Below are 16,530 nucleotides of genomic sequence, written 5' to 3'. Positions count from 1 at the left end.
GAGATTGAGACCATGATATCTAGCATTGAGATGCTGCACTTAATGGTGGATAGAGAGAGTGTATTTAATGTTAATATTTTCTGGCCAGACAATTCATTGTTCTAATTATTGCAGTTTACATTCCTCATGAAAAAATGCAGAAAAAAATATATATAAGATCATCGGAAATCTCATGAATGCTGATTTGTTTTTTGAGGGACCATGTCTGTAATATGATTGTGTAATTTGGTGTTACAGAACAATAATTAAAATCAAAATCTTGAGTACTGTAATTGATCTATGTTTTCCATTTTATTTTACCGCTTATACATTCCAGTTACAGAACGAGGAGTGGGGAGTGTGTTTTTTTCCCCAATAAGCCTGGAAAAGAGACAGCAGGCATTCTGATTGCACCTTGGGGAAGCAAAACCGCATTGCAACCACAGGAAGGCAAGAGCGAGACTGTCACTCAACGACCTCAAACACACTTCCTGTCTCTGCACGCACAATAATAACACTCATCTCTCTCACATAATCACACAATCAGAGTCACAATGTCACCAGGCATTTTTCCAGCAGCACCAACGCTTCCCGGTATTAGTGGAAGTGCATCATCAAAAAGGCATGAAAAGGGTTAGACTTTCGAATGCTGTCAGTCATCTACAAAATTGTCGGCATAACTCTGCATCTCTGGGTATTGTGTTATAAATCCATCGTGCTCCCTCCTTCCACACCCACCCAGAGGTTAAACATAGCCTAAAGCGCTCTGCTAGCCTTGGAGCAGCATAAAAAGAGAGGGATAGAAAAGACATGAGGGATGAAGGGGGAGGGAAAATGGGGACGGACAACTGACGGATTCTCAGAACTGCTCATTTCACTGGATTAATCTGCTATTTTTGAAAAATCCGCAGAGAATGAAGATGAGGGTGAATATGACTCAGTGTCACTGTGTGTGTGTGTGTGTGTGTGTGTGTGTGTGTGTGTGTGTGTGTGTGTGTGTGTGTGTCTGTCCTTCAATCTGGTCCTTGGCCTACTTTAAAGCCAAGTCATCATTCTGCTCCACTGGGACTTCATATTTCTAGCCACTGTACAGGTATGTGTGTGTGTTTTAATAGTTTGTATTACAAGAGGAGCCATACCATAAATCTCTTTCTGCCAGCCCACACACTAATGCATACTGACTGTAAGGAAGCTGTACTGCAGTGCAGGTTTGCCTGAGTATGTGAAAAGTCCTGGCCACCAAAGGGGTCTGTCTGTCTGTCTGTCTCCTCCTCGGTGAGTCATCATTCCTCATCACTCCTCATCTCCTCCCCGGTTTTCTCTTTGCATGAATTCACATGATATTGCACACCATCTCTCTTTACTTCCACCTTTTCTGAACCTGCATCTTTCACACAACTCCAAAATGTTTGAGTGGAATGTAATCCATCTGCAAATTGGAGGCAGGAGGAGCAAGAGCTTCTATAAATACTCGACAGCTTCCCCTGACAATCACAAAATAAATCTACAGAACCACACACACAACACTGCATTGCAAATAACAACCCATCTCTGTCGCTGACGGCAGAGCAAACGTCTTCTTCTGCCCATTTCATACTCTAGTCCAGGGGTTTTCAACTGGTTTTGTCCGGGGGACCACCATTCTGACTAGAAAGTAATCCGTGGCCCACTGATGTGCCTATGCGCGTGTGCCTACGTGTGTGTTTGTGCGTGCGTGCATGTGGATAAAAGGAAGTTTTTACATTTGGTTTTCCATGTTGGTTTTATTTAAAAACCTCAAACAAATCTAGGTATATCTACTGAACAAGTCTAGAAAAATCTGGGTAAAAAACAACAAAAATGGTTGATTTTCAGTGCTTAAGAATTGAAAACAAAATTCAAATGCAGTTTGAGGTTGTGATGCATCTCAGAACCATATGTACATCAATATATAACGTTTATGACTTAAATATACAGACATGTAGCCGACATGTTGAGCGAACGTTAAAGTAACGGTGATCATAACATTCATGGTTTGTGCCAACTGTAGGGGCGTGCTTAGGCCCGATTTAAGCGTGTCTATTCATTCTGTTGGGAGAACTGCTACTGGATAGATGTAAGTGTTATAACTCTCCTAAGAAATTGTTTCTCAACTAGCGAACGTGGTAAAGTTGACTGTTATAGCAATTAATTGTTTTGGCTATTATGCCAATAAATTGTTCTTATTACAAAGTATTTGTTTTTCACTGTTTTGTTTTATTTAATATTTTCATTATTAATTCTGCCCTTTTGGGCCATCTTTTTAGAAAAATAAAAATTCCCATCACACAAACTACATCTCCAACACCTCCTGAGAGTTTTTCTACCTAGGTCAACCGCTCTTCTACATCTCCCTTTAACACGCATGCACAGGGGAAAACTACTGGCAGTTTCTAGCCCCAGCCGGTTTCAAGGTTCCACTCATCACCTTTATATTATTTTAGACATATTATTTTATTTTAGATATTTTTCACGATATTCAAGTGTAATCTGGAAAGGTGTTGAAATATCAAAGTTAATTTCGCGGCCCCCCTGCAATGCTGTCGCGGACCACCAGGGGGTCGTGGACCCCTGGTTGAATACCCCTGCTCTAGTCCATGAATGAGTGCTGTATGATCAGGAGGAAAAGACACAGAGCAGCAACAAGGAGCATGAGAGACTTAACAACGAACTTCAAGGTTTAAAAAAACATTACTGAATTATTAGGCTATTGAAGTGAAATTTGAGTGTTTTTTTAATGCCTGTGTTTAGCCGGGCTCTTGTCCAGCAGTGCAGCAAAATCGGGAGGTTTTTCCAACATGTGCAGCTACCTCAGCTTTTCCTACACATCGCCATTAAGTGTTTTCTTGTAAAAATGTAAACCCTTGCCTCATACTGTTAAAGACACTAAAACGTGCAACAATAGCCACTGCTGCCCTAAGACGGACCTGATTTCACACATTCAAGTAAACTGGCCTTCAACACAAAGATGCACTCACCTCATGTACCAGATGAGAGGTCTCAGCGGTGAGGTTACAGATAGACACTTAGTCAGGTGTGTAATGCAGAGCAAGTGAGCAGCGGTGGACCTGTCCAGACAGTGAGCAGTGCCCATGAACATGATATGACAAAGCCAACAATACACTGAAACAAGCCTCCAAAGAGCAGAGATATGAATCTACTCTGAGAGGATCTGTGTTGATGCGAGAGCTGCTAACGTCTATTATAAAATAGTCGTCTCGTCTTCAATTCGAAAACACCCAGTCTCTGTAAGAATCAGGTATCTGAGCCAATTCTAACCTTCTTAAGGGGATCAAATATTAGCAAGACATGACTCATCCACTTTAAATATAGTTTGCCGTGCTGCTCCATTCATCTGCGGAAGTAAAGCTTATTTGACAACATTAATCTCTAAAGGCAGGACATGTTATAACTCAACTTGTGCTGATGCATAACATTTTTTTAAGTCAGTGTGAACATCCACACTCACAGGAAAACACAGAGTTTTGCAGTGAGGCAGTTACTATAATGTGAGGAATTTGTCTGTATTTTTATAAGGAACAATGTATGTGATTCTCCTGTCTCAAAATCATAAATTCGACCTACTTGAAATGTGTGTGTGTGTGTTGCTAGGTTGCCAAGGAAGTACAGTCAAGAAATCAGTGCACTTTGGGCATGTGAATATTACTCAAATTGGTATTCGGTATGGGTCGATATGCAAATTCCAGGAAACAGAATCACTACTGGGAAGGGAAAAATATTATCTGAACATCTCTACTGTTTTGGCAGAAAAGTATATTAGTATTGAGAGAAAAGAGAGTTTTCTCCTTCGAAAGGTCTTTGTCATCCCTCCCTCCCTCCCTCCCTCTCTTTGTTCCAGCTGTGACCAGCTGAGAATGAACACAGAGAATGCAGCTCGGCAGCCAAAAGGCTGGGTCTTAACCATTCCACCCTGCTCTTGCCTGAATCTGTGACCCTAATGAACACTCCCTGCTATTACTTCACCAAGTCTCACTCTCTGGTCTCCCACACAGGCTTCTTTCCATTCAGTCTGAGTCGAGGTAATTCCTGTCATAAATAAGACCAGGGATAGAGCCAGACTAACAAATGAAGAGGGGAAGATGAGCTCATGGATAAACAACTGAAGATATTTCTGCTAGCAAGCACAAGTCCTATTTCAGCGAGTAGAAATCACTTAACACATCGATCGTGTGGTTCATGCAATTCTGCACCCACATGACTGAGGCTGCAAAGCAAGACCAGGGCCAAACACTGTTGAGGAGCTCTCAAACAAACTTTGTTCTGGACAATTTAGAGAGTGCTGTGGGCTGAGCTAAAACTAACAGACAGTCAAATCAGTCCTTTACAATTCCCCAAGCTCAGAGTGAACAAACTGTGACCAACCAGCCATGGCCAAGAATTAAACCAAACTGTTCCACACTCTCTCTCAAGACTGCCAAGGAAAGACACTAGAGAGCCAAATTTAGGAAAGACAGGAAAAAAGGTATCTTTTCTTACCACATGATAGCTTTCTATGAGCATGTGTGTATGGTGTGTGTGTGTTTTGGTTCCTAGCCAATGTTTCTGTTTGTGTTATGTGACTGTTTGTAGCGTATGTTGTACCAGAAGGACTCCAAAGATGACATCTTTGGCCTGAGCAACAACAAACAGTGCTGGGCCAGATCGGTGCAAACTGCACCTCCCCTCCACCTTTATCCATTCGATCTCCTGCTCTGTCAAAGATTTCATGTCTCCAATGGTGTGGGAAAGGAAAGCCCGGAGGGGCCTGGAGCACCTCAAGCACGCAACAAACTCTAAATTCAGGCTAAATAGAGACTAGACGAAAGGCAACAGAAGATGACAATAACAGTGTCACAGGCAACAACAGGCATAGTTCACCATTTCTGACAGCTTTCCAGGGGGACGCCCAGGGAGGAAAAACAGGAATGCCAGGAATAGCAAGGAGAGAATAGGTATGAAGCAACTGGTCCAAAATCTCCTGAGACATCACTGATGTCAAACTTATCAGGGATGAAACAGCTTCCACAACAGCCTGTTTTGCTTTCCACAATAAGGCCATGCTCTGGGAGCCTGTCACTTTCCAGATATATTGTATGTACTCACAGAGGGAGGCAGGGTAGGAAGAGGAAGACAGGGGGACCAAAGAACAGGCAGAGAAGGACGGAGAGAAAGAGAGAGATTGGCTTCCTGTTTATGGAGACTGTGGAGGACAGGAAACAGAAGAGCAGGCCGCTGGACAGACGTTAACGGAATGATAGTGATGACAATAGACACACCACACGGAGACACACATACTCACTACCTTCCCTGTTCTGCGTCCTGACACAGAAAAGATTAAGCTCAAAACTGTCCCATCTATGCCCATGTGTCCTGGTGTCATTTGGAGAGTTACAGTTTGGTTCTTGATTCTATATCTCCCTGCTGTCCCTGCGCTGGCCAGCAGCAGTGTTAACAGGATAAAGCTGAAGTGCGTGCATGCCCCCAGCTGTGTGCTCAAATGCTCTCGGCAACATTCCCAATCCAGGGCAGACTTCCTAGCAATTCTACTCGGCATGTAATCTCTTTCTCTTGTGGTAAAGCGGCAAAAAATGTAGATTCAACACGTTCTGCGTTTACAACTGAGGCCGTTTTAAGCTGCACGCACAGCAATAACATTAACGATTGTGAGGTTAATTTTCCATGAAGCCCTTAACAAAACGCAGGGTATTTAAAAGCTTTAAAATATACACAGAACAAAGGATTGTAAATTACACATGTAAAACGGAGGAGACTATTTCTAGAAACCATCTTCAGAACTCATTCAAGAAGTTAAAAGAAGAAAGCAAGATGAAAGAGGAGTAAAATTAAAACAATGACATAAATTCAAGACCACAGCTCAAACGAGATGATGATAATAATAATAAGTTCTCTTCACTGTAAATCTTTGTTTAAAAAAACAACAACTGCTTATCGCATTACTACAGGGAAAAACCACGGCTTTTTTCAGTCAATAAAACCAACTGTGACAAACTGCATTATGTTTTATAGATTAAAAATAAACTGCTGAAGAGGAGAAAACATTTTTTATGTGAATAAAAGAAGAGCTTGTTAACATTTACAGCCAACAGTGATTATATTTGCATTTTAAAGACAGAGGTTTATCTCTTGGAGTAACATTGGACCTGTGGACGGATTGTGACTGTGTATTCATTAGCAGCTGGAAACTTTCCAACATGTGTACAGTGTTTATGCAGCGTTTCTTTTTTACTGCTAATCATCACTTACCTGGTCCTCAATCAGTTCAAATTGGATTTTACACTGTTCTTCTATGACCCCTGCAGCAAGAATTCACTAACGATGCATTAGCTTTTCTGAGAAATTGTTATGCAATTCGATTTTTGTTGTTGTTGTTATTTGTCATTCCAAAAGCTGCAAGGCTGTGGCAATTTTTTTTTTTTTTTTTTTTTTTCAAATGGAGCTTGTTGGGATTAATCCAGATCCTGAAAATATGCTCTGACTGAATTAGTCCCATAGCCAGTGGCTGGCTGTCAGGATGTTGGACTGTTGATGATGAGGACCACTGGTTAAACCTGGGTTTGTGATAATCCTTCTGGATTAGATAATTTTATATAGAAAAAGGTGGTGATTGAGAAGAGATGCCAGGATTCTTTCAATCTGATATTTTTTGCATATTGTTTTTGAGTTGATGCATAACCACTGCCTCTTAAAGACACAGTGTGTATTGAAACACTATATTGGAGATCCCAGAAATCCCTGTCTGTCTGCCTGTCTGTCTGTATGTATGTGGGTCACATATCTCAAGAACTGTTCATTTTATCAGCTCCACACTTCACATACTGTTGAGGCGGCTGGGACTCATCATCATAAGGGACGATGTCGTTCACAATATCAACACATTCACAACAGCCTGTTCTCGGCAATGACAACTGATTCTCCAGTTCTGGCTTCTTTGCTTCACCAAACTTTGAACAGAGAGGTGAACAGCTTTCTGTTAAACAGCCCATTCCAAACAGACAGGTTTTCAACTAATGAACTACAAATTTAAGTTAACAACAAGCTTAACTGTGTTTGTCTGTTAATGTTTGGTAATCCCTGCCTTACTTAGAAATATAAAATACTGATAATGTAGGGAAAGCTGTGAATTGCAGGTTTTCTAGATGCAGGCTATTTCATATACATGAGTTTGTCACTTGCCTGTTTTCAAGTAATTGCAAGAATTTCATCATTGTGTCATTCGTGCAACCTGATATACGCAACTGCTATGTAATGCATTGGAAAACCTAAGAGAGCCATTGATGTAACACACCTTCAATCGTCTCCAAAGATAAAATGATCTAATTCATGAGAAGGAAACATCTAGAGAACCCATAATCACATACCTGGCAAGCTAAGTGTGCTGAGTCACTGCAGGAGAGTAAAGTATCCACTGCTTCAGCCTCCTTTCACATGAGAGCGACACTTTTCATTTCACTGCGAACACAGTGCCATTAAAATGACTTCCCAACAAATGGAGACATCTGCTATCTCCAGCTGTCCTTCACAAGACGGTAAGCAGCATCATGTAACCTGCGTGTTAGCAGCCTCGCTCCTCATTAAACCTGTTATTTAACACCTCTGGTCCAGAACAAGTGGTTTGGTCTGTGGGATCATATATCAAAAATAATGGACACTCAATAGCCTATTGGCTGGCGCAAACTGCCCAATCAATCACCGGCAAAATCTAAATATACTAACACACACACACACACACACACACACACACACACACACACACACACACACACACACACACACACACACACACACACACACACACACACACACACACACACACACACACACACACACACACACACACACACACACACACACACACACACACACACACACACACACTAGGACTAGGTCCACACAGTTTTAGATGCCCTTGTTTGATATGTTGACCACATCTATCTGAGCATGCAGACAAAAAGGTATGCATGACTAAAATAACCAAAGCACAGGGTGGCCCGTTTCCTATTGCATTGTTGTGAAATCTTTTTTAAGTCCACCTACAGTAAGTACAGAGGGCAGTATCCTGATGTTGTCTCTCCCTGCAGAGCTGCAGCCACACTGACCCACATTCCAAATTCTGGTAGATTACACCGCAGCACATACAACACATGCACAAACACACACACTCATTCTATAAACCCAGTGCACCTGACATTTGTGGCTCATAGAAATGCAATTTCTAATGGCTTAGCGCGCACACACAGACACACACGCACAATGGGGTCTGTTGTTCTGCAGTCCATCAGCTAGTAGTAATCCTTGATATGTTTATCAGTGTGACTGGGGACTAACAACTGCTCTCAAGGAGTCACACAAACAAAGAAGCAGAAACATGCTCAGACACTCAGAGAGGCTGCCTGGTATCAGATAAGAGCCAGAGGTGAACGAGTGTGTGTCTGTTGCACCTTCAGCACTCGGGCTGAGCCTTGGGCAGATGGGTTGCTCTGTAACACATCACACATCTGCCAGAGCAACGGAATGTCTTCACTGGTGTAAAGAATACAGAGTGGAGAGAGCTGAAAATAAACACTATGGATTGAGACAATATATATAAATAGAGTTTAAAAGGTAAATGTATAAATGCTCTGTTCTAAAATATATGTAAACAAAACTTACTGTGTTGCTGTTTTTTATTTAGAACATGAGGGTTACTGATTTATTTTTCTCAGTACCTTTTCTTGACCACTTGACCCCTTCACTTGACAAGCCACAATCACCTTACACGCAAAAATGTAAGTAATAAACCAACAGTGCCAGCTGCTCCGGAAGAGTAAGGTTGAGACTACATCCATAACAATACGTTTTCGTTTTAAAGCTGCATTCGAAAACGAAGGACTGAATCAGTAACTTTTCCCATATGTCCTGAAAAAAAAACATATATTACTAGAGCATTCACTTGAAGCAGGTTCTCTTCTTTGCAGCTGGTTACATACTAAGTCGTGACAGTTGTAACTATAAGTACCAATCATAAAGCAAATGCAGACTTTTTAATCTAAAATGGGACCAGTATAGTTTCCAAACTCGTGTGGACGACAGGTGTAAACATAGCAGTCATGATGCCTTTTAAAGCTAAAATATAGCAGTGTTGAAGTATCCTGGCTTTAACTGACAGGAACTGCATAAAGTATTCCTCTTTAGAAACCAGCAGCAAAGAAAATTCCCATGACATTAAATTGTCACAAAACAAACAGGTGTAGCAGCTGGATGGAGAAGCCAGTGTACACTCACAGAGTGGAACACATTAAAAAAGACCACAAAAACAATCAGGCCAGAGTGAGGAGAAACATCTGTGTTTAAGTGTGTGTCACACAATTGTTTCGCTATGAGTCAGCAGAAATTGGACATATTCCACTTCCTCCTATGGTGGTTGAGAGGGGGTGGGGTGGGCAAGGAGCACGGCTGTCACCATGGAAACTATGTCTTTTCCTGTCGGGTCATATCTCAGACACAGACAGATGCTGTGAGCAACATAGGGATGGATGAGCAGCACACATAATCGTTGGAGTGAAGCTTGACACTGTATAGAGTTACACAATGATACCAGGGGAGCTGTATTCAGGTGTTCAAGGTGACTCTTAGAGCATCTGTTTATGAAGTAAACCATGTATTACAATAGCCAGGAGTTAATACCATGCACATACTGTCATTAAGTCAACTTGAATTTAAATATGATTTTTTTTAAGGTGCACCATAATGACATTGCTTTTACTTCATGAATGGACCCACCATACAACCAGTGATCCTCAAGTGACGGGCCATTGGCTCCCCCGATCCCAATTAATTGGTCATCCTCAAAGCAATTCATTGGGTTACTGGTCAAGTAAAACAAAACAGTGTCCTCCCCCTCTCTGGTATGATCAGCTTCTCACCTCCCCTTCAAGGGTCAAAACAATTACAAACACTCAGATGTGGTTGAACAACAATTTCGAAGAAATCATTCTAATTTTATCCCAATAGTGTTGATCTCTCTCTCTCTCGCAATGGGGGCCAAAGGTTTGATCTCCAGGCACAAAAACTGAATAGCAGGCAGGCAAAGAACACAACATGTCCTCTCTATGTGTCTTTGATCCCTGCTCCATTTCAGTAGCCTAACAGCAGGAAACCTACACACAACAACCGGTGCAGTCAGAGTTCAGTGTGTGTGTGTGTGTGTGTGTGTGTGTGTGTGTGTATGTGTGAACATGTGTATCACTGGATTACTGTTACATATAACCAGCAAATGTGGGATATATTTAGGAGATGCAGATGTGAGACTATAGCACTTTAGCATAAATTACATGTAATACCGATTTAATACATTATTATTTGGACATTCGGCTATCAGGGGAAGCTCTGACCATCGTCAATCACCAGGATGATCATTTATCGGCACAACCCTGACCCGACTGTTGCTGAATACTGTTGCCAAATCTGATTTCCTTATCATTCAGTGAGCAGAAACACTCTGTATATCCAGCTGAGACACACTGGGGGCTAGAGGCTCTGAATCATCTGTTGAGGCACTGTGAGCAGTCTAAACATCCTGAGAAATGTGGCTCTTATTCCTTTAGATTTACAATATATCTGTTTCCAGTAAATCTGTTTACGAGGAGTCAAAGTACAGTTAAGTAAACATGTAGTGTCAATAAATGACAGACCACAAAAGAGAAAATCAAACTCTTTACACATCACCTGTGTATATGCACACACATGAATAGTAAATACTCACAAACAATCTATACAATTATACTGAAAATATGCACACAGCCAAGGTTTATGTGTTGGCCTTTGGTTGCTTCCAGCCCTGGAGGGAGCAGGGAGCTGGCAAGACTCCCTGGTGGCACTGACTGACCCACTTCTATGGAACTCTATCCCTAGTGTGACCCGTTGGAGAGCAAGAAGAAACGCACATCAGCAAAAACACACACACACACACGCACACGCACACACACACACTAAATGACTAAATGACTAAGACTCTGAGAGGGGAAAAACCTCCAAATACTGCTTTTGCTATCTCCCGCCCGCCCTCTCTCTCTCTCTCATCTCTCTCTGTTTTCTGATTCTCTCACTTTGTCTGAAGATCAACCATTTAGGTCACAGCTATCTGATCCTGCTAAAATAGCTACAACATCCGGAGTGATTATCTGTAGGATCTCTGATAAAACTAGGCTGCAACAAACCCAAGCTTTTTCAATTTCAATTAGTTATAAATGAGGCCAATAAATAGAAGTAATATAGCGTCACTGGTTTGAGTCCAACAAAGTCCAACAGCCCAGATTTCAACACAAATTGATGCAAAGCGTAGAGATAAGTCCAGTATTTCTGCCAGGGTAGAGGGTGGTGTGTGCCTCTGTGTGTGTGTGTGTGTGTGTGTGTGTGTGTGTGTGTGTGTGTGTGTGTGTGTGTGTGTGTGTGTGTGTGTGTGTGTGTGTGTGTGTTGAGGGGGGGGGGGATTTATTTAATCTGGATTTATCCCAGTATGGCGGGGAATTTGGTGGTGTGCGCATGTGTCGTACAGCAGCAGTTGCAGTGAATGTCAATAGGTCATAAAAATCTATGTAACTTTTAACTGCTAGCTAGTAAAATTGACCTTTCTGTCTGCTCTCTTTCTCTATCGCTCCCTCACTCTATCTCCCATTTTGCAGAGGTGAAACACTGTACGTGAGTCTGATGTGGTTTCGGAAGATTTCATTAAAAAGACAAACACTGGAGTGAGCAAAGTCAAACTGATATTTCACTGGCATGAACAGATATGGCAGAGGTGTAATCTCTCTCTAGTATACAGTAGAGTAATATGTATCCATTTCCCAGAGCTTAAAATGACATTCAAGGTCACAGGTCTTCATGTTCGGTTGATTGTGCTTTGAAAGCAGATAGTTTTATTATCAATTAATGGTTTTTTGATTAATAAGTTAATTGTTTGCTGGAGTTCAAGGTGACATTGTCCAATTGCTTGTTTTGTCTGACCTACAACCTAAACTCAGTTTGCCAAGTTTGCTTGACAAAGCACTAAAATGATTAAGTGCTTCTCAAATTTGCAGTTAATTATTTTTCCGTCGGTGAATTAACTGATTAATTGACCAATTTGTCTCAGCAGTTATGACAACTTCTCACTCCTTTCACATGCTTGTTAACGCTGAGGCAGGTTGCTGATCATCAGCTGAGATAAACAACATAACAAAGCGTGGAACTACAGTAAATACAGCTATTTACTGTGCTTTGAAGCTAAATGAAAAACCAAACAATCAGACAAGGATATCGCCTGAGGGTGCACCAACCTGATGTTACACTGTCTATTTACGTAAGCAGTGACAACATAGCAACACAGGGTGACTGAACTTTTTAGGGTCAGGAAAGTAGGTATGAGCTCCTCATGCATATTGTGCACTAATCGTGTGTATATGCATGTGCCTGTTTGTGTGCATGTGTGTGTTTGCATGTGTATCTGATCCGGCCATAGTCTGGAAGGAGGAACAATGGCATTCCTGTGCTCTGAGCTCCAGGTGGCTGTGGAAACCCAATCCCAAACCAAGCCTCGCTGGCACACTGAGTGCCGGGAACGCCGAACGCTGCTGCCTCTCTCCGGAGACAGGGGCCAGAATAGAGCTATTGTTCCAGACCAGCTCGGAGAGCAGTACATGCACTGCAGCCACCCTCAATGACAAACACAGACGAGCACAAATACTAATAGACACATGCAGTGGATATCTTCACTTTCATTTTTACGGATGTGAAACTTAATTATGGGGCTGGGGACATATCTAATTAATGACCATGATTAAAAAGATGTAACAGCAAAACATCTAGGCTGCATTTGGGCACTTTTGACTGGGATTTTAGCAAAGATCAAACAAAACATGTTCCAAAGCATGCTGTTACCATAAACCACCTGTATTACCATTACATAGAGGAAGCATACAGCTCATTACTTACACATTACCTCCATATAAGCTACAGCCACAGTGATGCATCTACACTACACACATTTCTATCTCACACATGTTGATGGATATGATTGATGCCATTCAATTCATTCATCGGATTTTATCATAATCCAAATGCTAATCTCTGATATAATGATCCTCACTAGGCCAAAATGTTCCCAATTTGCTAAAAAACTGTAATAAACCCTGACAAAAATAAATGGGACACGTACACCAAAGCAGGCACAGCTGCTGAGGCCTGAACACACAGTTAACACACACAGGGCAGGAAACGCATCACGCAGACTCCACGGCCTTGAAATGAGGAACATGATTCATTTCCTTTCGGTTCGAGACAGTCAAACCCTACCAAAGCACTGAGTTCAGATACACAACTCTCAGTCGAGGTCCGAAACATGACACTTACAACAACCCAGTTCAGGAAACCGTTCATGTTCAGGCACCAAGAGCCGATGCTACAGGTAGCACAAAGGTTCAGCAGCTTCCCTCCAGCGACGCAGCCCATTCTCCATCTGCACGCACACAATCAACAGCACACACACTCACCAGGGATTAATAATACATGGTTCCCTTTTCTCCCCATTTGAGGAACATGACAGATTTATTTAAGCGGTTCTCTGTCAATCCCAATTCTTCATCTGCTCTGCTCCACAGCTGCTGCTTCTTGCAGGATTGATACTGAATCCATTTTCTTATCTCGCCAGATAATTACAGCATTGTTAATGCTCACTCGCTCATGCATTCTCTCCTCTGTCACTCACTCAGGGTGTCTCTTCTGCTCACACACAGATAGAGTCACACACAGATACTCACACACCGTCATCCTGCACATGCTTCAACCAGGTGACTGAATTACAGGAAATGTGATTACCCTAAGTTTAACATGGGAGGAAGAGGAGGACCCTCTAAATCTACAGCCCAAAAAGCAAAGGGAACAGATCATTGAGGTCCCTCGCTTTTCTCTCCCCATTTGTATAAAGGCAAGTCCAAGTCCTCTCATCGTGGATAACGCCTGCAAGTATCTAGTCCAGTTTCACATGATTCCACTTTACTGTGAAAAGCAGGATCTGAATGACTGGGAGTCTTCACATGCATCATACTAAGCGGAATCACCTGACCTCTATCAGGACACAGGGGACACAACAAGCAGTGTGCAGGGGTTACATTCCGAGTGCACTGCTCATCTTTCCAGGCTGTGATGCAACACTGGAGCTCTGAAATGTCCAGGGGACAGACACAGATGAGGAAGAGCGTACCTCCACTGTGCACGTAAACCACGATGGTCCATTTAAAGCGCGAGCTGCGGTATGATACCGTGCACGGATGCAGGCTGTCTGTTAACGGTCTCCACACACACACGCACACGCCATTTGAACTGTCAGGGAAACTGGCTGCAGGCATATGCGGCAAGTGTGAGATCATATTATTCTGGCAGTGGCCCATTCTCCACACATCGACATTTTCTCGAGTGCAAAAGTATTTATGAGCCTCGCTATCGATGAGATGTGTTTTATTCCTGAAAGCTCGTTTCTGACCCTGTGCAGAGGAACTGGTGTTGACCCAATACCGATCCAGTAAAGTGACCATTTGTGTGTTTTAGCGGTGAGTCGCATCACATCTCGGTTGCTTGGCTGCTTCTGTCAACAAGAGCCGCTCCGCTGTAGCGGCGCCAGCCCGCTGCCGCTAGATAACCTCACCGCTCCGCCGGCCAGAAACAAGCCTGCGGCGGGTGGCGAAAAAGAACACACACGACAACACAATGGCTCCCACACGCTTTGCTCGCTTACCCGGGTTGACGGGGCTCCTCGGGTCCGCCTCCGAAGAGAAGAGACGACGGGCAGAAAGCAGCCGCGGTTACAAAGTATCGCAGCTAAGTTAGCGGGCTAGCTAGCTTAGCCGGCTAACGGTGATGGTGGAGGGAGGAGGGAGCTGTGTGGTCCCTTCTCCCCGCGTCGACGAGACAAACCTCGGCAGGGGGGAAAAATAGCCGGTGTGTTTCTCAAGGCGAACGCGACCACCGTGTCAAAAAGTCGGCGGCGGAGGAGACATCCATCGGGAGGGGAACCGAGACTGGGAGTGCGGGTTCAGACGGCGGCAGCGGCGCTATGCGGTGTGAGCTCCCCCTCTCTACGGACGGACGTGCTGCCTCTGCCTGGGTCTGTCTCACCCACTGAGGGAGAGGAGAGGAGCTCGGCTGCTGATGTGCGAGGCGAACCCGGGCAGCATCACCGCTCATCCCTCCCTCCACCAACCCGGAAGAAATACTTCAACAGATCCCATCCTGTTTTACCAAAAAAATTGCTACAGCTGCATTCGAATGTGAGCACCGTGCAGGATTTAGTCTGGACAAGAGGTTTGGACTCAATGACTGAGGGAGGAGCAACAGATCTGAATATATAGACGATATACTGAATAATAAATGCATGTATTTGACATAAAAGCCCTATAAATTAGAATAATGCCGCCTTGTAGAGATTAACTGCATAGGTACGTAATTATTATTAATATGGGCTCGTAATTTAACTCGAATCAGACCGAGGAGTGAGTTATAATAAAGAAGAATTCATCAAAGTCAAAGGGCAAACAGTCAGACAGTCTTTGCATTAGAACCATAATTATAAATCCCACATTATAATTCACCAGAGGGTAAATCTTTTACACTGCAGCCGTATATTAACCCTCAGGGAAGCTGCGGCTGCCTCACATTCACAAGACAGGAATTTTAATTAGCACCCTCTGTACTTTAGCTGATTGTTTCATATGAGAGAAGATTATGTTGAATAATCTGTTCAAAATGAAAGGGGAAACGCTTATGCTGTCAAACTCCATCGGTAACAGAGCGATGTCTTCATTTAAGACCAATCAATTATCAGTCAAAATGTATTTTTTATAGCCCATATTCACAATTTTTCAATTTGGTACGCGACCTCTGCCCTTAACCCTCAGCAAGAGTGAGGAAGACTACCGAAAACACTTTAAGCTGGAAAACACACACAAACTACAGAGAGCCACAAGTGAGAGATCAATAGATGTCACGTTAATAAAATGACATAATTATTAACAACACCCATGAGAAAAGACATGGTCCAATATGAATGGATGTGTGTCAAGTATTTATACAAAAGAAACTGTCTGACAGAGATTGAGGGAGCATCAAGACAAGCAATGATACAATCATCCATTTATATCCACGTCAAGATCCTTACCATCAGCGGTGTGAGGTTTTAGTGAACTCCATGGGAAAAAGCTCCTGGCCGAAAGGCATCCCTTATCCTGGTTTAACCAAACAGCAACACTTTGACCCTCAGGGAAGTGACTGCTCATCCTGCAGAAAAACCAGAATTTCAACTCACAAAATACAAATTAAAATAGAAAACGCAGACAGTATTGAGGGCAATCGTCATTAAAACTTGCCCTCTGGTGCTGCTGTCGCCTTTATCAAGTGGTATCACACTTAATTGTTTGCATACCTCTGTTTTTGAACAAGACTTGCAAATGAAGGCTTCTTTTTTTTTACTTCGAAGGCACTCAGACTCGTTTTGAATTTTTTCAC

General features: G+C 42.7%; 1 protein-coding gene across 5 annotated transcripts in view; it reads right to left on the bottom strand.

Moving 5' to 3' along the window:
• Positions 1-15,224, bottom strand: part of galnt1 (UDP-N-acetyl-alpha-D-galactosamine:polypeptide N-acetylgalactosaminyltransferase 1) — a 38,448-nt gene extending 23,224 nt beyond the window's left edge. The window contains exon 1 of one of the 5 annotated variants that reach the window (XM_053432139.1): positions 14,765-15,224. The gene's annotated coding sequence lies outside the window, so the exon portion shown is untranslated. Of the gene's footprint in view, positions 1-13,383; positions 14,062-14,764 lie in introns of those variants that run through there. The other 4 variants (XM_053432140.1, XM_053432141.1, XM_053432142.1 and 1 more) reach the window with 4 other exon arrangements.
• Between the last annotated feature and the right edge of the window lie 1,306 nt (positions 15,225-16,530).

Source organism: Pleuronectes platessa, chromosome 10 (assembly GCF_947347685.1).
Source record: "Pleuronectes platessa chromosome 10, fPlePla1.1, whole genome shotgun sequence".
Lineage (NCBI taxonomy): Eukaryota > Metazoa > Chordata > Actinopteri > Pleuronectiformes > Pleuronectidae > Pleuronectes > Pleuronectes platessa.
The sequence above is the reverse complement of the archived record's forward strand: the minus strand, read 5'-3'. Positions and strand labels throughout refer to the sequence as shown.